The sequence below is a fragment of the Salvelinus fontinalis genome, chromosome 8 (genome assembly GCF_029448725.1).
Source record: "Salvelinus fontinalis isolate EN_2023a chromosome 8, ASM2944872v1, whole genome shotgun sequence".
Classification (NCBI taxonomy): domain Eukaryota; kingdom Metazoa; phylum Chordata; class Actinopteri; order Salmoniformes; family Salmonidae; genus Salvelinus; species Salvelinus fontinalis.
Window position 1 is genome coordinate 1,651,805 of NC_074672.1, and position 25,662 is coordinate 1,677,466.

The following is a 25,662-nucleotide window of genomic DNA, read 5'->3' on the forward strand; positions in this document are numbered from 1 at the left end:
CAGCGACGCTCCCCATCCAACCTGATAGAGCTTGAGAGGATCTGCAGAGAAGGGGAGAAACTCCCCAAATACAGGTGCCAAACTTGTAGCGTCAAACAGAAGACTAGAGCCTGTAATTGCTGCCAAAAGGTGCTTTGGCACCACTTACTTACATAAGTATTCAAGGGTCTGAATACTTATGTAAATGTATTTTGTTTTTAATTAATTTGTAAAAATAAAAATGTTAAACCTGTTTTTGCTTTGTCATTATTGGTTATTGTGTGTATATTATTGAGGGGGGGGGGGGGAATCTATTGAATCCATTACAGAATAAGGCTGTAACAAAATATGGAAAAAGTCAAGGGGTCTGAATTTTTTCCGAATGCACTGTTTATGGTCGTATATCAACCATGGTGAAGACGAGCAGCCTCGTGTCTGCTTACCGTAACAAAATGTTGAAAAAAGTCAAGGGGTCTGAATACTTTCCGAATGCACTGCACATGCATGCACTCACATACAAAATATACACTCACGAGTTCCATAATATGAGCCCCTCCAATAACAATTGTCAGGGTTTTGCAATGTTCATTGTTATTTTATAGCAAGCACAGAATGATCTTACAACAAACCGCTAACATACAGGTATCAGTATCAAAGTTGAGAATGTTTTTGATCCCTTGACTCTGCCCTGAAAAGGCAGTTACCTCAAAGAAATATACTTACAAAAATGGCCATATCATGGCACAAACCAGTTTTACAAACTGAATGACTAAAGCATGAACAAACATGCATTTGCTTCAGCATATTGAATATTTGAAATAGGAGTTAAGGCAACAAACATTTCAAATACAAGCTCAAGTCAGACAAGTCTACCGAGGGCCAGCTCTAGCCAATAAGCGATCCCCCCAACCAAATTTCACTTAGGGCCCCCAAAAGGCTAAAGCCAGCCCTGAGTCTCCCATAATTCTAGCCAGATACATTTTTTTTGTAATTCGAAATATAAATACATACACTAAGGAGGAAAACAAAATAAAGACAAATATTCAAAAGTTGCACTTGCATTATATTACATTTTCCTTAAGTACTATTTAAACAAACGTGCATCTTAAAACACACAACGTGAATCTCGTGTTAACTGTTCTTTCAAAATATTCAAATCCATCTAAAAGTCAAATGGAATGCAAGTCAAGTTCATGGCACATATTCTAATGGGCGGACACAATACGGCATTGATGGTACAGAGGCAATTCAAAACATTCCACGAACAAACAAAATCAAGTTCAATCCGCTCGAGTAAAAGGAAGCTACATTGTAACCATTTCCTTCAATAAATAACAAAAAGGAGTAATTGTTAGTTGGACTTCCCAACAGGTCATATACTGGTCAAATTGATACATTGCTGGTGGCACTGTAACGTAGAGAATGCACTTGGGCTCTTGTATCATCGCCAAGGCACAATGTGAAATTTGGCACGGACTTTCTTTTACATTATGCTAAAACAAGAAAACTAAAACTAAATGTACAATTGTAACATATTTCCATCAACGTCTTAATTGACAAGTGCGTGGACGACTTCTGTGTGCAAATATCAGATAGTCACACTTCTGTTTTTCCCCGCGGCCTTGTTGGATAAGGTGTATGCATGCGCCCGCATTCACCAAGTTACCTCAACACATATTTGGAGGACATTTAACAGGGGCGGTCTGTGTAACTTTTCCTACTTTTACTTTGGAACACAAACATACAGTGAAAGGAACAATACCCACCCAACCTGTGGTGGAAGGGAATATTCCGGTCCTTAAGAGTTCTCTACTCCATGTAACCAAGTGTGGGATGTTAAAAAGCAATCGTGTGGAAAAACACCCGAGGTGGGCTGAAGATTTAAACATTTGAGGCAACATCTCAGCAACATGTTACCTCACTTACGAACCACTAATGACAACGACTGAAAAAGTTGTTCACTTTTGGCTTACTGCATAAAAAATGGAAATGTAACCCAAAATGGCTGCTTTCAAATCATTTAAAATAGAGAAAATCTGAAAGCAGACAATCTTTAAAACAAGTAATTTCAGCTTAAAAATGTAAATTGTTCAATCAATACACATTCTTCCATGGTCCCACCATGTTATATCTGACATCATGCAAGCTAGCAGCTCATATTTCCCTATTTTAGTCCTTCATTTTAGTCTGTCTTCATCTTGTTTCCTCCCCCTCACAAGTCGGAGGAATCCTCTATATCCTCCACTCCTTCCCTCTGTGGGAGGAGTCTGAGGTTCTCCTCAGCCAATGGGGAGGGAGAATCATTGGGTATGCCGTTCCTTTCCAGGTGTTCGTCCAATAGAGCGGCTACCGGGTTGTCGCACTCCACGGTGCTGCACTTGGTGTATGCACCCCTTGTGTCGGTGCCACTTCCTAAGGAGTTGTGTCTAGTTCTGCCCCTCAGGGGACTGGCAATATGGCTAAAATGATCAGGACAGCCAGGGCCCAGTCAGGGCCCAGTCAGGGTAGTCCAGAGTCACCTCTGAGGCCTGAGGAAGAGATCAGTAAGTTCAAATATAAAGAAGATACAAAGTGGGGAGACCGTAGGTAATGTAGTTGGGTGCAGACAATGTAAATGGATGGGCAGGTTGAGAGCAAGACTTGGACAGGCATACAAACAGGGAGGACAGAATAACTAAAGCAGAGAGGAAAAGGCAGAATCTTTATGATCTCCCTATTGTCATAAAAACTGTAGCTCATATATTGATCACATATAGCATGTTACCAATAAACGGTGCATTCAGAAAGCATTCAGACCCCTTGACTTTTTCCACTTTGTTATGTTAAAGCCTTATTCTAAAATGGATTAAATAAAATATGTTCCTCAATCTATATACACACACACACACACACACACACACACACACACACACACACACACACACACACACACACACACACACACACACACACACACACACACTGAAAACGCGAAAACAGGTTTAGAAATGTTTGAAAATGTATTTAAAATAAAAAACAAATACCTTATTTGGGTTTTTCTTTAGTTTTACTATTTTCTACATTGTAGAGTAACAGTGAAGACATCAAAACTATGAAATAACACGTAATCATGAAGTAACCAAAAAAGTGTTAAATCAAAATATATTGTAAATCTGAGATTCCACCCTTTGCCTTGATGACAGCTTCGCACACTCTTGGAATTCTCTCAACCAGCGTCATGAGGTAGTCACCTGGAATGCATTTCAATTAACAGGTGTGCCTTGTTAAAAGTTAATTTTAAAATAATGCATTTGAGCCAATCAGTTGTTGTGACAAGGGTTGGTATACAGAAGATGGCCCTATTTGGTAAAAGACCATGTCCATATTATGGCAAGAACAACTCAAATAATTAAAGAGGAATGACAGTCCATCACTACTTTCCGACATGAAGGTCAGTCAATGCGGAACATTTCAAGAATGTTTCTTCAAGTGCAGTGCCAAAAACCATCAAGCACTATGAAACTCTCTCTCATGAGGACCGCCACAGGAAAGGAAGACCCAGAGTTACCTCTGCTGCAGAGGATAAGGTCATTAGAATTGCAAGCCTCAGAAATTGCTGGCCAAATAAATGCTTCAGAGTTCAAGTAACAGACATCTCAACATCAACTGTGTGAATCAGGCCTTCATGGTCAAATTTGAGCAAAGAAACCACTACTAAAGGACACCAAAAAGACGGACATCAATAAGAAGAGACTTGCTTGGGCCAAGAAACACGAGCAATGGACACCAGACCGGTTAAAATCTGTCCTTTGTTCTGATGATTCCAAATTTGAGATTTTTGGTTCCAGCCACCGTGTCTTTGTGAGACGCAGAGTAAATGAACGGATGATCTCTACATGTGTGGTTCCGACCGTGAAGCATGGAGGAGGTGGTGTGATGGTGCTATGCTCGTGACACTGGTGTATTTAGAATTCAAGGCACACTTAACCAGCATGGTTAATACAGCATTCTGCAGCGATACCATCTGGTTTGCACTTAGTTGGACTATAATTTGTTTTTTCAACTGGACAATGAGCCAACACACCTCCAGGCTGTGTAAGGTCTATTTGACCAAGAAGGAGAGTGATGGAGTGCTGCATCAGATGACCTGACCGCCACAATCACCTGACTTCAACCCAATTGAGACGGTTTGGGATGAGTTGGACCGCAGAGTGAAGGAAAAACAGCCAACAAGTGCACAGCATATGTGGAAACTCCTTCAAGACCGTTGGAAAAGCATCACACACACACACACACACACACACACACACACACACACACACACACACACACACACACACACACACACACACACACACACACACACACACACACACACACATATAAGGTCCCACAGTTGATAGTGCATTTCAGAGCAAAAACCAAGCTATGAGGTTGAAGAAATATTTCTGCAGCATTGAAGGTCCCCAAGAACACAGTAGCCTCCATCATTCTTAAATGGAAGAAGTTAGAAACCACCAAGACTCTTCGTACAGATGACCGCCCAGGCAAACAGAGCAATCAAGGGAGGTGATCAAGAACCCGATGGTCACTCTGACAGAGATCCAGAGTTCCTCTGTGGAGATGGGAGAACCTTCCAGAAGGACAACCATCTCTGCAGCACTCCTCCAATCAGGCCATTATGGTAGACTGACCAGACGGAAGCCACTTCTCAGTAAAAGGCACATGACAGCCCACTTGGAGTTTGCCAAAAGGCACCTAAAAGACACTCAGACCATGAGAAACAAGATTCTCTGGTCTGATGAAACCAACATTGTACGCTTTGGCCTGAATGCCAAGCGTCACGCCTGGAGAAAACCTGGCACCATCCCTACAGTGAAGCATGGTGGTGGCAGCATACATGCTGTGGGGATGTTTTTCAGCAGCAGGGACTGGGAGACTAGTCAGGTTTGAGGGAAAGATGAACGGAGCAAAGTACAGAGAGATCCTTGATGAAAACCTGCTCCAGAATGATCAGGACCTCAGACTGGGATGAAGGTTCACCTTCCAACAGGACAATGCCCCTAAGCACACAGCCAAGAAAACGCACGACTGTCTTCGGGACAAGTCTCTGAATGTCCTTGAGTGGCCGAGCCAGAGCCCGCACTTGAACCCGATCGAACATCTCTGGAGAGACCTGAAAATAGCTGCGCAGCGACTCTCCCCATCCAACCTGACAGAGCTTGAGAGAAACTCACCAAATACAGGTGTGCCAAGCTTGTAGCGTCATATCCAAGAAAACTCAAGGCTGTAATCGCTGCCAAAGGTGCTTCAACTGAAGTACTGAGTAAACGGTCTGAATACTTAAGTAAATGTGATCTTTTATTTTATACATTTGTAAAAATGTCTAAAAAACTGTTTTTTTATTTGTCATTATGGGGTATTGTGTGTAGATCGATGAGGGGGAAAAACAATTTAATCCATTTTAGAATAAGGCTGTAACAAAATGTGGAAAAAGTCAAAGGGTCTGAATTACTTTCCGAATGCACTGTATATGGTCGTATATCAGCCATGGTGAGGCCGCCTTTGAGTTCGGGAAAAAAGACGAGCATCCTAGTGTCTCCTTACCGTTTCTCTGTTCCAGGCGGTGTGGGTGGACCGTTTGAAGCACATCCTTAGCAGGCTAGCTCCCAGCAGCCCCAGCATGGCCAGCAGACACACGTACTTCCACAGGTACTTATACATCACAGGGGGGCACCAGTGCAGCATCTTCTCTATGTCATCAAGAAACCTGGACATTCAGATACACAAGACAATGGTCAGTGACAATGGGGAACAAACACAGCAAGTCGACCTGAAGGATCGATGCTGTGAATCACTGCTTGTCATCTAAATTTGTATCAATCCAAAAGTATGACTATTTCTTCATCAATGTATAAGTCCTGTTTCGGGAAAGAAATTGTGTCATCTAATTTCTGAGGGACATCACGTGATTTATGTGGTCAGTGTAGTTATTAGGTTCTTACCGGTCAGCGCCGTATACCCAGGACACGCTGAAAGTCGTCAAACATCATTAGAAAGTAGTCCCCACAGCGCTGCGTGAACAGCATGCCAATCAGAAAGCCGACGATGCAGCTAAACATATACAAATGAATCGTTTCATCCAGTGGTTCCCAAACTTAGGGTCAGAAACCCAAGATGGGCCACCTGATAGAAAAAGGGGCTCATGAGCGAAAACATGGACACAGACACCCTCTCTCTCGCTCTCTTTGCCTGCGTGCTCGGTCTTGTGCCGTTTCAGCACTTTGAAGTTGTCGGCGAGGGGTGTGAGGATGCCCTCCAAGGCGCCGAACATGGTGCTGAGGCCCAGGTTGAGCAGCATGAGGAAGAACAAGGCTCGACCAGAAGGGACTGCCCGGGGAACAGAGTCATGGCCTCGGTGAAGGCTATGAATGCCAGCCCTGTGCCCTCCACACCCCGAAAGAGAGGGACAAGGAGAAAGGGGAGAGAGAAAAGAGATGTACATTTATCATGATATACCTGTTATGACGTTGGCCTGGGGGTAGGTTTATGACAGTCATAAATACCTCTTTCCCCCTTTTTCCCTCTCCCTACTATAACTGATATGACATAGGAAAACCCATTGGTTAACATAGAGATTCTGGGAACATCAGAAGTTGGGGGGGGAATGAAGTATATTCTGGTAATCCGACCAACTGAACATATGCGGTGGTACTTAAGGTATATTATGTCAGTTCGGTTGCCCTCTGACACATTCTCATCAATGATAGAATGACATAAACTCTACTGTGGAAAGTCTAAACGTCAGAGGTATCGGATTCACATGGAATAGTTGTTTAATTCAAATGTTTGAATATGAAATTATTTGTGAAGAGATTAAATTCAATTTTAGCTTCCAAATGAGAGATTTGGGTTTTCATAAATTTGGCTTCTGCTCAATCAGTGGTCCGCCCCTGTGAAGAGACATGGGTTATAAACTTTTCAGACACACCCCTCTCCCTCCACTATAAAAGCCATTGACAAAAATATAACTTCCTGTTCCGGGGACACTAGGATGACGATCCGATGTCAGAATGGTTCAGATAATAACTACAGAACTAAGCCAACATCAGCATGGACTTTGGTTGTAAATGGTATGAACTTTGAACTTGTATTCACTACAGAAGTGATACCTCCTAGCCGTTGAGTTAGCAACAGCTGCTACAAACGCAGGTTAGGAAGGACGGCCAGAGTATCCCGTCTACTACACAACGTTACTCCAACGTATCCAGTGACCACCAGAGACATTTTTCAAAGGACAGAGGACTCGGGTTGGCGACACGGTCCATCTACCACCAACCTACTGAAGCGCAGCTCAGAGTAAATATTTATTGCATTTTCCTTTTTCATATGGGCGGTAATTTAGAATGCATAAGATACTGTATTTACGATGGTACAGCTTCACCTGTGTTCCAGTCTCCCGCTCTTTCACTAAAATCCCGCCACTTTTCTTTGTGTAACAAGCTGTCATATCTATTCTGCCCGCTAGGGACGTTTTCCTTTATGACGGCACTTTGTAATCAAGTTATGATTTAATTGTGTATGTGTGATTCTGTGTGATTAGTTAGGTATTTAGTAAATAAATAATGAAACCCAATTTTGTATTTCTGATTCAACTTGTTAGCCAGGATTCTTGCAGATAACAAGGATTTACCACTTTCAGATGAGACTGAATAAAATGACGATTAATGTGACTGCTATGGATGTAAAATATTACTAAATCTTTAAGAGTTCATTCGAAAGATAACAGCTCTATAAATATTATTTTGTGGTGTCCCTCTCTAGTTAATTACATTTACATGATTAGTTCAATCAGGTAATATTAATTACGGAGAAATTATTTTATAGAATAGCATGTCATAGCAATTAATCTGGCATAGCCAAAGACACGACATACCTCAACAGATCCTAACTATCTTAACATATTTACATTTTAGCAATAAACCTGCTAGAATTAAGTGATTAATTTACAAGGAGTGGGTGGAAGAACATACTCTAGGCTGCAGGGTTGGTTGGTCTGCAAATAAAGAGGGCAACGCTGTAGCAAAGAAAACAGAGTTGAGATGCAGTGAAAGAAGAGGCAGGCTAGAGTGCAAGATCAACCATTTGCCTTGTTCATCTCCTCCTCTAGGCTGCAGTCGGCGAGGTTGCCCGGGACCTTGGCTCCATGAGCCGTGAACCAATCCCTGTAGGCCCTCCAGTGGTACCAAACTGGGGTCAGAGATGTTAAACCCGGGTAGCAGGTCCCGGTCTAGGGGCCCCACGGAAAACTGCTCAGACAGCTTCTCCAAGTTACTGAGAGAGGGGAGTGTGGAGAACAACCAGTCAGTTTATTATGTGCTATCGCTACGACCCAGAATTCTTTTTTTTTTTATGGCCGAGTAAATATGCATGTAGATATATAATAATATCTACCTAAACATAACACCAGAAACAGTACCTGAACACAGGGCATTTCAACATAGCCCCTTTTCATCCCAACACACACACACACACACACACACACACACACACACACACACACACACACACACACACACACACACACACACACACACACACACACACACACACACACACACACACACACACACACACACACACACACACACACACACACACACACACACACACACACACACACACACACACAGTACAAAGAGATCAAAAACACTACCCTCTCCTCGCCCAAACACACACCGCGTCACGTAGCACATGGAGGTGAGGAAGTTGATGGTGGAAACGGTGAGGGCGTCACGGTGGCAGTTGTTGCTGCGCGGGTTGTAGGACGACTAGGCAATGACCGACCCAAAGCCCAGGCCAAGAGCAAAGAAGACCTGCGTGGCTGCCTGGCGGCACACCTGCACCTCACCCCAGATCTCCAGCTGGATTGGGGAGAGAGAGAGAAGGGGGGGTGGCTAGACACTGGCACAGTGCACTGAATCCTACCATGATAGATACAGTATCTAGGCCTAGTGCATTATTGATCGCAAGGAATTTGTGTGTGAATTGCCATGGTTGCAAAAGTGGAGTAATTCTGAACCACATACCCCTTTAGAACAATTAGGATTACACAGTTAAAAAAATACAATAAAAGGGTTTGTTTATCAGTGTGTGCTTAAGCAGTCCCAGTATTAGGCTGTATGTAGTAGTATTAGCCAGGTTATCATATGCCCCCCCCCCCACCTCTCTTTTCCCTTATAACTGTCATTCATACAAGCAGTGTGCTGGGTGGGTGATGATGATACCTTGGGTGGAACATGCACTTGATGCCCTCTGCAGCCCCATCAGCCCTCTGATGAGGAAACACAGCAACACGACGTAGGGGAAGAAATACATCACCTTGGATGACAGGAGAAGGAGGGGTAACACGTCTATTGATCAGGACGTCTTAAAATCTCCACCGAGTTAGTCGACCAAGAGTCTGATGACATATGCTTTGTCCTTTTGATGGCCGTTCTCCATTTTCGAGAACTTCTTTAAAAGAGAAGGAATTTAAAGTGGGATAACTCCACAGACAGGCCTATGACCGCACTGGAATGTACACTTCTACACCCCCAGCTTCAGGGATTCAATTAGTTCCTCTGCAATCGTGTGTCATGCTTAGGCGGGTTGACTCACATTCCAGTAAGGCTATACGTGCAGACCAAACAGTAATGCTTAAGCAGAACACTCAGTACCTTGCCAGAAGACTTGATGCCCTTGAACATGCCCATGCAGACGATGGTCCAGGCCGCAAGCAGGCAGCAGGTGATGACGGGGTTAAACTCGCCCGTCTCATCGATGGAGTTGGTAATGTCTAGAACCTTCCGGAACCAGAAGTAGGTGGTGGGACTACTGGCTGTGCATTCCTCCACTGAGATTAAAGACAAAGACAACGGTCAGGTTCACATAAGGCTTCTACTGTGTTTGTATTTGGACAACATTATTGAAAATGTTAGGCAATGAATGAGTGATGGTTGTGTCCTAAATGGAAACCTATTCCTTATACAGTAGTGTTAGGTTCTAATTTTGAATAAATAACTCACGGACACCAGAGAAGCTTAACCAAGTTTAATTCTTCCCAAAGGGTCGATACAGCTGTAATTCAGACACAGGCATGGCTTCCCCCGTGGAGGTATTCATACCCCACTTTGGGTGGCGTCTCCTCCTTATCGCTAAACATTGCATCATTCTTGCTAAGCAGGGAACTAAGTGATATGAGCCTTCAACGGTATCTTCCCTTATCAGTACTGTCACATGCGATGCTTTTCCCTGCACTCAGCTCCTCCCAAGCTTCATTATGGCGACCCCTAATGTCTCTTATGTAACTAATGCTCCTATACTTCTGAGTATAACAATGTTAAAAGTTTACCACAGAATCCAACAGTAGACTATAGGCCGCCCTGCTCAAAAGTAGTGCACTATATAGGGAATAGGGTGGCACATCAGACATAGCTGAGGCGTCGTGGCCATGGGAGTGTTTACCTACCAGTTGTGTTACCATGTTCAGGACACTCTTCCCAAGGTAAAGGGTACTGAAAAGAGTTCCCCAAGTAGAACAGGCCCCAGCCGATGATCACATTGTAGTAGGGAGCAACAAAGAAACACACCTGAAAGGAGAAGTGCTTAGATCAAATCCAATTTTAAATTGGTGACTTTAAAACAGTTAGAGTTTAAGGGCTGTGATAGAAGCAAACTGAGGATGGATCAACAACATTGTAGAGAATCCTTCATTTCTCTTAATGTTTACAATTAATCGTATTGGAAATACAACAAAAAAGCTTCATATCAATCATACATTTTCAGAATCTGTTGCTTGTGTCAACTTTTGTTCTTTTTTTTATGTTGGTTAAATCTCAATTCACTGAAAAACAATGCAAGGAAACCTGTACAGACTAACAATATTACAAAACATGAATGTGTGGCAAAGATATTAACTTTAAGTCCTGAAAACAAAGCGTTATGTTTGGGGAAAATCCAACAACACATCACGGAGTACCACTCTTCATATCTTCAAGCATGGTGGAGGCTGCATCGTGTTATGGGTATGCTTGTCATCGGCAAGGACTGGGGAGTTGATGATAAAAAAAATAAAGAAATAAAGCTAAGCACAGGCAAAATTCTAGAGGAAAACCTGCTTCAGTCTGCTTTCTAACAGACACTGGGAGACAAATTCACCTTTAGGCAGGACAATAACCTAAAACACAAGGCCAAATATGCACTGGAGTTGCTTACCAAGACGACATTGAATGTTTCTGAGTGGCCTAGTTACAGGTTTGAGTTAAATCGGCTTGAAATCTATGGCAAGACTTGATAAATAGCTGTCTAGCAACGATCACAACCAATTTGACAGAGCTTGAATCATTTTTTAAAGAATAATTGCAAACATTGCACAATCCAAGTGTGCAAAGCTCTTAGAGACTTACCCAGAAAGACTCACAGCTGTAATCGCCGCCAAAAGGTGATTCTAACTAGAGGTCGACCAATTATGATTTTTCAACGCTGATACCGATTATTGGAGGACCAAAAAAAGCCGATACCGATTTTTTTATATATATTTGTAATAATGATAATTACAACAATACTGAATGAACAATGAACACTCATTTTAACTCAATATAATACATAAATAAAATAAATTGAGTCTCAAATAAATAATGAAACATGTTCAATTTGGTTTAAATAATGCAAAAACACAGTGCCGGAGAAGAAAGTAAAAGTGCAATATGTGCCATGTAAAAAAGCTAACGTTTAAGTTCCTTGCTCAGAACATGAGAACATATGAAAGCTGGTGGTTCCTTTTAACATGAGTCTTCAATATTCCCAGTTAAGAAGATTTAGGTTGTAGTTATTATAGGACTACTTCGTTCTATACCATTTGTATTTCATAGACCTTCGACTATTGGATGTTCTTATTGGCACTATAGTATTGCTAGCCTGATCTCGGGGGTTGATAGGCTTGAAGTCATAAACAGCGCTGTGCTTCAAGCATTGCGAAGAGCTGCTGGCAAACGCAGGAAAGTACTGTTTGAATGAATGTGTAACGGTTGCTTTCCTAGGGAGGGATCGAACCAAAACGCAGCGGGTGATGAATACATGAAGAATTTATTTAGACAAGACGAACACGTAACACACTTGAGAAATTACAAAACAAAAAACGACGTAGACCGACCTGAACATATGAACTTACATAAACACGAAGAACGCACGAACAGGTACAGACTAGAACAAACGATACAGTCCCGTGTGGTACAAACACTGACACGGAAGACAATCACCCACCAACAAACGGTGTGAACAGCCTACCTTAATATGGTTCTCAATCAGAGGAAACGTCAAACACCTGCCCCTAATTGAGAACCATATCAGGCAACACATTGAACCCAACATAGAAACACATAACATAGACTACCCACCCAGCTCACGCCCTGACCATACTAAACACATACAAAAACAACGGAAAACAGGTCAGGAACGTGACAGAACCCCCCCCCCCCCCCCCTCAAGGTGCGAACTCCGGGCGCACCACCTAACAATCTAGGGGAGGGTCTGGGTGGGCATCTGTCCGCGGTGGCGGCTCCGGCGCAGGACGAGGACACCACTCCACCATTGTCTTTGTCCCCCTCCTTAGCGTCCTTTGAGTGGCGATCCTCGCCCCCGACCCTGGTCTAGGAACCTTAACACAGGTCCCCCCTAGATAGAGGAGATAACTCAGGACATAGAGGTAGCTCAGGACAGAGAGGTAGCTCAGGACAGAGAGGTAGCTCAGGACAGAGAGGCAGCTCAGGACAGAGGGGCAACTCCGGACTGAAGAGCAGCTCCGGACAGAGAGGCAGCTCTGGACTGAATGGTCGCTCCGGACTAGTGGCATCTCCGGACTGGAGGGCAGCTCATGACTGGAAGGCAGCTCATGACTGGAGGGCAGCTCATGACTGGAGGGCAGCTCATGACTGGAGGGCAGCTCATGACTGGAAGGCAGCTCATGACTGGCTGACGGCTCTGGCTGCTCATGGCTGGCTGAAGGCTCTGGCTGCTCATGGCTGGCTGAAGGCTCTGGCTGCTCATGGCTGGCGGAAGGCTCTGGCTGCTCCTGTCTGGCGGAAGGCTCTGGCTGCTCCTGTCTGGCGGAAGGCTCTAGCGGCTCCTGTCTGGCGGAAGGCTCTAGCGGCTCCTGTCTGGCGGACGGCTCTAGCGGCTCCTGTCTGGCGGACGGCTCTAGCGGCTCCTGTCTGGCGGACGGCTCTAGCGGCTCCTGACTGACGGACGGCTCTGAAGGCTCAGGACAGACGGGCGGCTTTGAAGGCTCAGGACAGACGGGCGGCTTTGAAGGCTCAGGACAGACGGGCGGCTTTGAAGGCTCAGGACAGACGGGCGGCTTTGAAGGCTCAGGACAGACGGGCGGCTTTGAAGGCTCAGAACAGACGGGCAGCGCAGGCGGCGCTTGGCAGACGGACGGCTCAGACGGCGTTGGGCAGACGGGCAGTTCAGGCGCCGCTGGGCAGATGGCAGACTCTGGCCGGCTGAGGTGCACTGTAGGCCTGGTGCGTGGTGCCGGAACTGGAGGTACCGGGCTAAGGACACGCACCTTAAGGCTAGTGCGGGGAGCAACAACAGGACGCACAGGACTCTGGAGGCGCACAGGAGGCTTGGTGCGTGGTACCGGTACTGGAGGTACTGGGCTGGAGACACGCACCACAGGGCTAGTGCGTGGAGGAGGAACAGGGCTCTGGAGACGCACAGGAGGCTTAATGCGTGGTGCCGGAACTGGTGGTACCGGGCTGAAGACACGCACCATAGGGCTAGTGCGTGGAGGAGGAACAGGGCTCTGAAGACGCACAGGAAGCCTGGTGCGTGGTGTAAGCACTGGTGGTACTGGGCTGGGGCGGGGAGGTGGCGCCGGATATACCGGACCATGCAGGCGTACTGGCTCCCTTGAGCACTGAGCCTGCCCAACCTTACCTGGTTGTATGCTCCCCGTAGCCCGACCAGTGCGGGGAGGTGGAATAACCCGCACTGGGCTGTGTAGGCGAACCGGGGACACCATGCGTAAGGCTGGTGCCATGTATGCCGGCCCGAGGAGACGCACTGGAGACCAGACGCGTTGAGCCGGCTTTATGGCACCTGGCTCAATACTCAATCTAGCCCTGCCAGTGAGGGGAGGTGGAATAATCCGCACCGGGCTATGCACACGTACAGGCGACACCGTGCGCTCTACCGCATAACACGGTGTCTGCCCGTACTCTCGCTCTCCACGGTAAGATCGGGAAGTTGGCGCAGGTCTCCTACCTGACTTCGCCACACTACCCTTTAGCCCCCCCCCCCCAATACATTTTTGGGCTTGACTAACAGGCTTCCTACCGCGTCGTCGTGCTGCCTCCATTCGCCGGTATCCCTCCTCACACTGCGCCAGAGAATCCCAGGCGGGCTCCGGCTTTCTCCCTGGGTCGATCGCCCACCTGTCGATCTCCTCCCACGTAGTGTAGTCCAGATTTTGCTCCTGTTTTCGTGCTGCCTCCTCATACCTCTCGGCTTTAGCTGCCTCCAGCTCTTCACGAGGGCGGCGATATTCTCCAGGTTGTGCCCATGGACCTTTACCGTCCAGTATTTCCTCCCATGTCCAGGAATCCTGCGATCGCTGCTGCTGCTTTCTCCCACGCCGCTTGGTCCTTGGTGTGTGGGTGATTCTGTAACGGTTGCTTTCCTCCTCTTCGTCTGAAGAGGAGGAGTAGGGATCGAACCAAAATGCAGCGGGTGATGAATACATGAAGAATTTATTTAGACAAGACGAACACGTAACACACTTGAGAAATTACAAAACAAAAAACGACGTAGACCGACCTGAACATATGAACTTACATAAACACGAAGAACGCACGAACAGGTACAGACTAGAACAAACGATACAGTCCCGTGTGGTACAAACACTGACACGGAAGACAATCACCCACCAACAAACGGTGTGAACAGCCTACCTTAATATGGTTCTCAATCAGAGGAAACGTCAAACACCTGCCCCTAATTGAGAACCATATCAGGCAACACATTGAACCCAACATAGAAACACATAACATAGACTACCCACCCAGCTCACGCCCTGACCATACTAAACACATACAAAAACAACGGAAAATAGGTCAGGAACGTGACAGAATGCTTACGAGCCTGCTGCTGCCTACCACCGCTCAGTCAGACTGCTCTATCAAATATCAAATCATAGACTTAATTATAATATAATAAACACACAGAAATACGAGCCTTATGTCATTAATATGGTATAATCTGGAAACTATAATTTCGAAAACAAAACGTTTATTTTTTCAGTGAAATACGGAACCGTTCCGTATTTGATCGAACGGGTGGCAACCCTAAGTCTAAATATTGCTGTTACATTGCACAACCTTCAATGTTATGTCATAATTATGTAATGAGGAATGAGCATGAACCTCCTGAAACTCAACAGCAATAAAACAGAGGTCATGCTCATCGGCTCTCAATCCACTCTCTCCAAGCGTCACCACAGATGGTTTCCCCGTCCCTCTGTAAACATAAGTCAAAAGCCTCGGTGTCTCCCTGGATGGTACCCTCTGATTCGAATCCCACATAAAAACCAGCACCTGGACAGCATTCTACCACCTCACAAAATCTCCAGGCTCCGCCCCTCACTGTCACACTCCAGCACCGAAACCCTCACCAGATGCCTTGGTTACTTCCTGATTAGACTACTGTAACATTCTCATTACCAGATGCCTTGGTTACTTCCTTATTAGACTACTGTAACACTCTCCTCACCAAATGCCTTGGTTACTTCCTGATTAGACTACTGTAACACACTTTACCAGATGCCTTGGTTATTTCCTTATTAGACTACTGTAACACTCTTTACCAGATTCCTTGGTTACTTCCTTATTAGACTACTGTAACACTCTCCTCACCAGATGCCTTGGTTACTTCCTGACTAGACTAGTGTAACACTCTCTTTACCAGATGCCTTGGTTACTTCCTGACTAGACTAGTGTAACACTCTCCTCACCAGATGCCTTGGTTACTTCCTGAATAGACTATAGGAATCGTGAGATGTTGCTTCAATATATCCATATAATTTTCCTCCCTCATGATGCCATCTATTTTGTGAAGTGCACAAGTCCCTCCTGCAGCAACGCACCCCCACAACATGATGCTACCACCCCCGTGCTTCATGGTTAGGATGGTGTCCTTCGGCTTGCAAGCCTCACCATTTTTCCTCCAAACATAACGATCGTCATTATGGCCAAACAGTTCTATTTTCTCCAAAAAGTACAATCTTTGTCCCCATGTGCAGTTGTAAACTGTAGTCTGGCTTTTGTATGTTTTTTTTATGGTTTTGGAGCAGTGGCTTCTTCCTTGCTGAGCGGCCTTTCAGGTTATGTCGATATAGGACTTGTTTTACTGTGGATGTAGATACTTTTGTACCTGTTTCCTGTTGTTCTGGGATTGATTTGCACTTTCGCACCAAAGTACATTCATCTCTAGGAGACAGAACGCGTCTCCTTCCTGAGCGGTATGATGGCTGCGTGGTCCCATGGTGTTTATACTTGCGTACTATTGTTTGTAAAGATGAACGTGGTACCTTCTGGTCTTTGGAAATTGCTCGCCAAGATGAACCAGACTTGTGGGGGTCAACTTTCTTTTTCTGAGGTCTTGGCTGATTTCTTTTGATTTTCCCATGATGTCAAGCAAAGAGGCACTGTGTTTGAAGGTAGGCCATGAAATACATCCACAGGTACACCTCCAGTTGACTCAAATTATGTAAATTTGCCTATCAGAAGTTTCTAAAGATATGACCTCATTTTCTGGAATTTTCCAAGCTGTTTAAAGGCACAGTCAACTTCTGACCTACTGGAATTGTGATACAGTGAATTATAAGTGAAATAATCTGTCTGTAAACAATTGTTGGAAAAATTACTTGTGGCATGCACAAAGTAGATGTTTTAATGACTCCAACCTAAGTGTATGTAAACTTCCGACTTCAACTGTATGTAGTACCACACCTTATCCCCAACCTTGTACACCTGGTGTGAGGCCTTTTTGTCGTAATGGGTCTCGTCACGTTCTGCACTTCTTGCCAACTTTCCTTGAGTGTACGCAATGGTAGCCTGGAGGTGGGTTCGCAAGTCCGCCACGTATTGATGAGCCGTGTAGGCGGTGACTGCGGCGACATCTCCCGGTTTGTACAGGAGTTGCAGTGGAAGTGTCATTTGTTGTCCTGTCATCTCGAATGGTGTTATTCCCGTAGACCTGTTGCGTGTGGCTCTGATCGCCATCAGTACCAGTGGGTGTTTGAGGTCCCAATCTTTGTGGTTGGCTGCCACATATTTCCTCAGGATTCTGACGATTGTCTTGTTGCTCCTTTCTACCCTGCCGAAGCTCCTAGGGTGGTACGTGATGTGGAGTTAAGCTTTGACTCCCAGGAGCCACCAGCGTTCGGTCATTACAGATGACTAAAAATGGGTTCCTCTGTCGCTGTCCACGGTTTCTTCTGGCAGGCTGAAACAACTGAAAACGTGGTTGAGCAAAAGAACTGCCGTGGTTTCTGCTGTGTCATTGGTTGCGGCAGGCACTCCACCCACTTGGTGAATGCGCAAGTCACTGTGAGGAGATACTTGTTGCCTCTTGCCGACCTGGCAACTGGTCCGACCCAGTCGATCTGGATCGAGCTCCAGAGGTAAGACACGGGTGCTCTGTGAAGTGGCTTGGAGGGTTGAAACTGGCAGCCAGCTAGACACCCCCTCACGTATTGTGCAACGTCTTGTTCCATGTGAGGCCAGTGGGCCACCTTTCTCAAAGTTTCACATGTAGCCTTAACCCCCCCTATGGCCTCCACATGGCTCGTCGTGGGCATGAGCTATCGTCATCCCCCTTTTGTGTTTTAGGAACCACCCACCTTTTGTGTGGTGTCGGTTTCTGAAACATAAACCAGTAGGTCATCTACAAGTGTGAGGTGCTGTTTAGTTGTGTACAGCGAATGCAAGTCGTGTGAGCCTGCCAAAGCCAGTTCGGACTCTGGGTGATTGACAGGATCAGACAAGAAAGCCATCGAAGTGGTGAGGGACTCATCTTGGTGTTGTATTGCTACCAGATCACCATTCAGGAATAAATGAGTCAGCAACACATTATGCTCGTGTGAAAACGTTTTGCGTGGTGCTACATGCCTACGCGTTACCGCAGACAACATGGGCGCCTCAGGGATCATTACGTCTCCTGCATCGAACACCCAAGGGGTGCCGTGAATTACACCAAATGTCGCCATGCTGTCGGCATGGTCGTTGCCAAGTTCGTCACGACCAGGTGATTTGGAGTGTCCCTTGGCTTTCTTCCAATACACCTGTATGTCGTGTTTGGTTATGAGGTCATGGTTTTCACTTGAGGTAGTCATGCACTTTTGTTTCCACAATGGCAAGTAGCATAAGAAGGTGAGTCTGGCGTAGTTTGAGTCGATGCAGATTGCCAGTTCTGACAACTCAGTTCTGACAACACCGCCGTTTGCAGTGTGATAAGTACGCCAGCAACTTCTGTAAACTGCTTCAAAGGCAACGTCGGAGCTACGTCACACGGGGTGGTGTGAAGTCGATGTCGCCACAGTGTTGACACACCGCCAACGCTTTTGCGTTGACACACCGCCAACGCTTTTGCGTAGTTGACTACTACATCATGGCTTTGCAGCGTCATTAGCCAAGCTGTTATTCTGCTGTTGTGTACAGCACCCTAACGTATTTCAGAAAAGTCATGGCCTGGTGACATGTTTCTATGAGCACCTTTTGTCCGCCGACATAACTGGTGAAGTGTTTAACCGCCCAGACTGTCGACAGCAGCGTTTTTTCACAGTCTGAGTACTTGTGTTCAGCAGGGTTGAGCGTTTTGCTTGAGTACGCAACCACACGTCTGTCTTGGTCATGTTTTTGGTACAACCCAGCACTAAAGCAGTGCTCTGAGGAACTGACTTCCAAAAAGGTCTTTGTTGGGGTATACCAGGCAGGCTGCCTCGCAAAGCAGGTTTTTCAAGGAAGTCACAGCTTCGTCGTGAGTGGCATCCCAAACGAACAGGTCAAAGGCTTTGACAAGTCTGCATAGTTTTCAATGAATTGACTGGAGTAATTACATACTCCCAAGAAACTGCGCACCTCATGAAGGTTTGTAAGTGTTTTGATGTAGCGGACTGCTTGGATTCTGTTAGACTGTGGCAGGATGCCCTCAGCACCCACTAGAAGTCCAACGTAGTTCACCTTGGTCCTGCACCAATATCCTTTCATGATGGCCAACTTAGCCCTTGCTGCCCCAAGTTGGGTAAGAACGTGGTCCGTCTCATTGAGGTGATGTGACCAAGTCTCACTTCTCATGTGAACACCGTCCACATAGATTATCGTCCACCTGGTGACTGCGTCTGGCATTGCCTTGTGCAGGGAGATGTTGAACTCTGAGGGGGAGTTTGCATACCCGAACGGGTAACGATTGAGTGGGGTGGGGGAATGATCGACTGTTCACTCATCAGTGTGTACCTCGCATGCAGAAGGAGATGCGATATCATCCTCTGTGACGATGGAGTATATCAGCAGCTCTCCAGCCTGAACGTCGATGTGTCGTCAAGTGGCAATACGGGAGCTATTGCCATTGCCTTTTGACGGACAAGTAAAAAGCGTTCCTCCCTTGCCACATGGGTCTAGGGAGGACGGAAGAGGCCCAATCACGGGAACAACAAGTTCAAAATCATGGAAGGAGTAAACAATCAATGTTCCTAGCTGAGTGAGCTGAGTAATGGAAATATCCGCTTGAGTCGGTACAGAATCTAAGACTTAAGTGGATCTAGAGTTTACTTCCAACAGCGGGTTACCATTGATAGTTAGCCCCAAGGCGATCATAGTCACGGAAAGGGTTGGAAGAACGCAGTGGTGACTTCCATCCGGTAGCCGGGCGCCAGGTTCAGTCTTACAGAAACCTTTGTGGTTCTTGCCGTTATCCCCACGGTGGACTCAGTTATCACTTTGCAAGCTTCAGGAATAGTCTGCCCGGATGCCATTGACACAGGGTCTAAAGACAAGGCGTGTTGGGCTGGCTGAGCCAAAGACCAAAGAACTTGGTGTATGGTATCGAATTTAACATCCAATCTTACCAAAATGTCCGCTCCCACATAGACTGTATGTGGGAGGTTCGCGACAACTAGTAGATAGTGAGATACTTGGTTCCAATAAGGAGTGATAGCGCACACACCCCTAAAGCGGTGAGCGTTGTTTGGGGATTCGTTCCCAGTGGGAATCTGAACGTATTCGGACCAAGGGGGTGGCAGATAGCCGCTTTCAAAATGTCTCACCCTGTCATTTGCCACAAATGGTGGTCTCATGACCAAGTTCACTTGGGGTACGTCAGTTGATGAGGCTGAACCCTCGTCGTTGCATAATGTATTGCAAGTAGCCTTCGACGAAGGCGGTGGAGTCAACGGAGTTGGCATAGTTATTTGTGACCAGACCTGGTTGGTTTTCCAATCCATTAGTGGTACCAAACGGCCAATTAAATCCATCCCAATCAGCATCTGTTCGGTGTCAATGCTAGTCAGGTACACAGGGTGGATAAGTGACACACTTTTGTAGTTCAGCTTTAGTAGGAGAGGCCTGGTTAGAGGCGTGGTAGACTGAGTGAAACCTCGAAGTGTCGTGTCGCAGCGTTACGTTTTTTAACAAACGTTTTGCTGGGTCCACTGCCCTTTTTGAGTTCATCCAGCAAAGTTTGAGCTATGAGGGAAATAGATTCAGGTTTGACTATCAGTGCATCATAGGTCAAACAATCATTTGAGGTATGGCCTGTTCAAGTTGGATTTTCTCGTCATATCCCCAAGAAAGTGGAGTGGGTTGGAATAACAGAGCGGTTGGTTATGTGTCGATTTTCAAGACAGATAACCCACCTTCGTGACCCAGTGGGTCCTCTATCAGAATAAGAGAAGAGTCAGCTGTAGCAACGCTGCTTATTTTGTGCGTCTCCACGAGCAGGAAGCTGTGGAACGATTGGGTAACTTTGGGAGTTTCAGTAAGCAACCATTTTGATACATGCCTTCAATTGTATTAGCCTACTTTATTTCAATATTTTTTGTCATTCGGTGATATTTATTACCACAGTAATTATTTATGGATCGATTCAGTTGTGGTTAAGAAAACAGTACATGCTTAGTGGTGGGCTATACGAAGAGATGGGGGAAGTGACATGCCTTACAAAGTTTAGAACTGGCAAGATGATGGTTAATGAGCGCTGCCTAGCAACCATTGAGTTTAAGAGCGTAGTGTGTGACAGAATTGTCTTGAATGTCATTGTATGATGTAGCATTAAGATTTCTCTTCACTGGAACTAAGGGGCCTAGCCCGAAGAGTTTGGGAAACCCTGCTCTATTTATGTATAAAGAGCAATTCCTGCAGATGCAGGAGCTATGGTGGTCTTTTGTTTTGTCTGTTTTTCAAGAACGATGTAAACAGTATGGTATAATATACCCCAATAATGATTGAGCTACTGTATATTGGTGCTATCAAGACAACTGGGAACTCGGAAAAATATTTAGGTCAGTGACCTAAAGGTCTGAAAGTCAGCGCTCTAGAAAGATGCCCGAGTTTCCGACTTGGAATTCCTGTTGTCCTGAACGCACTGAAGTCGGACATTTCCAAGTTCCCAGTTGTTTTTAAAGCTGCATTATCACACTTGCACTATTATCCATTGTCATTATAATTATATTCCATAGTTTAGAGTTCATACTAGGCCTACTTGTTAGTTGAAAAAGGTCAATTATGAGTTTAGGTAGATATAACAACTTTGCCAAACTCGTCTAATTTTGGAACACAACAGCTGTTGAGGTATACAATTCACTTAGCCTCGTCCAAGACCTCACAGGCAAAAAAACATAAAGGCACAAGTACGAAATCATAAAAAAGAAAAGAAAAGACATCAGCTTGAAGAGTAGTGAACATGCTTCCCATTTCATTTTATTTCAAAAGAAGGTAAAAACATTGCTAGACATCAAAAACTATATACCCTATTTTATGCCATCTAAACTGTCTCTGTCTTTCCCACGGTTTATAATGTAACATAATATCATGCTATAAATGATTTATTATAAATACCTTGGCGTAACTGAGTAGTTTAAGCTTTTTCTCTGAAGTTTTTCAAATGTCCTCAACTTTGACGCAAACGCCACGTTGGGGCAATGCGAACTGTCAATCAATTCCAATTGGCTACGTCTATCTATTCATTATTGGTAGAGAACAAGATGGAGCTCCACCCATATTTCAGTCCAATCAGAAAATGCTGTGAATTTAACCTTAGGCCACAACTTGGCCAAGCACCAAGTCATTGACAGACATTGGCTCTAGTCTACTTGATTTTATTTAACAGGGGAAAGGGGGATACCTAGTCAGTTGTCCAACTGAATGTATTCAACTGAAATGTGTCTTCCACATTTAGCCCAACCCCTCTGAATCAGAGGTGTTGCTGGGGACTGCCATAATCAACATCCATGTCTTCAGCCCCCTTGCTCAGGGGTAGAACAACATATTTTTTACCTTGTCAGCTCAGGGATTTGATCCAGCAACCTTCCGGTTACTGGTCCAACGCTCGAACCACTAGTCTACATGCCATCCTAGGGAAGTACTTATTTACAATGACGGCCTACCCCAAAGACACTGGGCCAATTGTGCACTGCCCTATGGGACTCCCAATCACGGCCGGTTGTGATACAGCCTGGAATCGAACCAGGGTCTGTAGCGATGCATTGAGATGCAGTGCCTTAGACCGCTGCGTCACTCGGGAGCCTATAGCTGGGAAGCTTTTGACAAAATTACTAGTGATGCATCTGAATTATCATAGCTATCATATTGAATCCCATAGATATTTGTATGTCTACACTAGGTTAATCATCAGAGAGTGAGCCACAAGCAAAAAAAGGTAAACAAAGGAGCAAATGCATCATGTCAAATTGACCTGAAAATAGTATTTGATTTCTTTAAAGGACTCCAGGGGAATATTTAATTACAATAATTGAACAGACCCTCAACCCTTCTTCTACCTGACAGTCCAGGTTTCCTTCTCACATCAAAAAGGAACTCCCTCACATTGTTGATTATGCAAAAAGGCCCATCGTGCGTGTGCGTAAATGTTGTGGCCTGCTGGAGGTCATTTTGCAGGGCTCTGGCAGTGCACCTCCTTGCACAAAGGCGGAGGTAGCGGTCCTGCTGCTGGGTTGTTGCCCTCCTACGGCCTCCTCCACGTCTCCTGATGTACTGGCCTGTCTCCTGGTAGCGCCTCCATGCTCTGGACACTACGCTGACAGACACAGCAAACCTTTTTGCCACAGCTCGCATTGATGTGCCATCCTGGATAAACTGCACTACCTGAGCCACTTGTGTGGGTTGTAGACTCCGTCTCATGCTACCACTAGAGTGAAAGCACCGCCAGCATTCAAAAGTGACCAAAACATCAGCCAGGAAGCATAGGAACTGAGAAGTGGTCTGTGGTCACCACCTGCAGAACCATTCCTTTTTTGGGGGTGTCTTACTAATTGCCTATAATTTCCACCTTTTGTTTATTCCATTTGCACAACAGGATGTTAAATTTATTGTCAATCAGTGTTGCTTCCTAAGTGGACAGTTTGATTTCACAGAAGTGTGATTGACTTGGAGTTACATTGTGTTGTTTAAGTGTTCCCTTTATTTTTTTGAGCAGTGTATATATCTTTTACACTTTCCCATATTCATGTCATTTGATATGTTTTCATATTAGCCTTATGACCATAGAAATGTGGTTGCAGTTTGTATCTGTGCTAGAATAGTGAAAAAGTTCATAAAATGAAAAAAATTATATAAGTAGGCCTATTGGTCAATATTGCAAACAAAATGTCAGATACACACTACCGTTGAAAACGTTTGTTGTCACTTAGACATGTCCTTGTTTTTTGAAAGAAAAGCACTTTTTTTTCATTAAAATAACAGCAAATTGATCAGAAATACAGCGTAGACATTGTTAACGTCAGATTTTTTTATGGAATATCTACATAGGCGTACAGAGGCCCATTATCAGCAACCATCACTCCTGTGTTCCAATGGCACGTTGTGTTAGCTAGTCCAAGTTAATAATTTTAAAAGTTTCATTGATCATTAGAAAACCCTTTTGCAATTTTGTTAGCACAGCTGAAAACTGTTGTGCTAATTTAAAGAAGCAATAAAACTGGCCTTCTTTAGACTAGTTGAGTATCTGGAGCATCAGCATTTGTGGGTTTGATTACAGGCTCGAAATGGCTAGAAACAAAGCATTGTCTTCTGAAACTTGTCAGTCTATTCTTGTTCTGAGAAATGAAGGCTATTCCATGAGAGAAATTGCCAAGAAACTGAAGATCTCGTACAATGCTGTGTACTACTCCCTTCACAGAACAGCACAAACTGGCTCTAACCAGAATAGAAAGAGGAGTGGGAGGCCCCGGTGCACAACTGAGCAAGAGAACAAGTACATTAGAGTGTCTAGTTTGAGAAACAGATGCCTCTCACAAGTCCTCATTTGGCAGCTTCATTAAATAGTACCCGCAAAACACCAGTCTCAACGTCAATGACTATTTAATGAAGCTGCCAGATATGCAGTTCACGTTCTGTTCGCCATCCTGCATCCCACTACTGGCGTGCCTCTGAAGCTAAGCAGGGTTGGTCCTGGTCTGTCCCTGGATGGGAGACCAGATGCTGCTGGAAGTGTTGTTGGAGTGCCAGTAGGAGGCACTCTTTCCACTGGTCTAAAACAATATGCCCATGGGCAGTAATTTGGGATATTGCCCTGTGTAGGGTGCCATCTTTCAGATGGGATGTTAAATGAGTGTCCTGACTCTCTGTGGTCATTAAAATCCCATGGCACTTATTGTAAGAGTAGGGGTGTTAACCCTGGTGTCCTGGCTAATCATCCCCAGCTTCCATACTTGCAAAGGCTATAAGCCCGATGTTTATTAAAGCACATCTTCCTGAATAAGACCGGCCTGCACGCTTGGCTCTGCCATATATTCGTTTCTCAGAATCCCGGGCAGAGTATTGCGAGGAATAAATTAATGATTTAGTGATGTCCTTCCTTACAAGCTGTCTCACAGTTCTGTGGTCAAACCTGTTGGGCGGGTAAATCACAGGTTAGTGAGAGGGATAGATTGAACTGACCCAGTGAGGGGCTCTAAAGTGCGACCAATTTGTCTTCCCAAGTTCTCTTAGCAAAACAAATGTATTGTATTATTCTTTATTGTTGGCCATAAAATACTGTAAAAACACCAGCAAATCAGATCCAAACGATTTTAATTTTGGAAATCTGTTCCAAAGTATTGCCACCCATAATAGAGAGATTGACAGTTTTTTAGGTACACCCATCTACACTGAACAAAAATTAGAAACGCAACAATATCTAAGATTTCATTGAGTTACAGTTCATATAAGAAAATGTGTCAATTGAAATAAATAAATGAGGCCCTAATCTATGGATTTCACATGATTGGGCACACAGATATGCATCGGTTGGTCACAGATACCTTAAAAAAAGTAGGAGCAAAGATCAGAAAACCAGTCAGTATCTGGTGTGACCTCCATTTGCTTCATGCAGCGTGACACATCTCCTTCTCATAGAGTTGATCAGGCTGTTGATTGTTGTCTAACTTCTCTT

At 45.0% G+C, this 25,662-nt stretch overlaps 1 pseudogene; it reads right to left on the reverse strand.

Annotated features, from left to right (window-relative positions):
* Window positions 1–1,103: 1,103 nt before the first annotated feature.
* On the reverse strand, window positions 1,104–19,265 carry LOC129861407 (sodium-dependent neutral amino acid transporter B(0)AT2-like; annotated as a pseudogene).
* Between the last annotated feature and the right edge of the window lie 6,397 nt (window positions 19,266–25,662).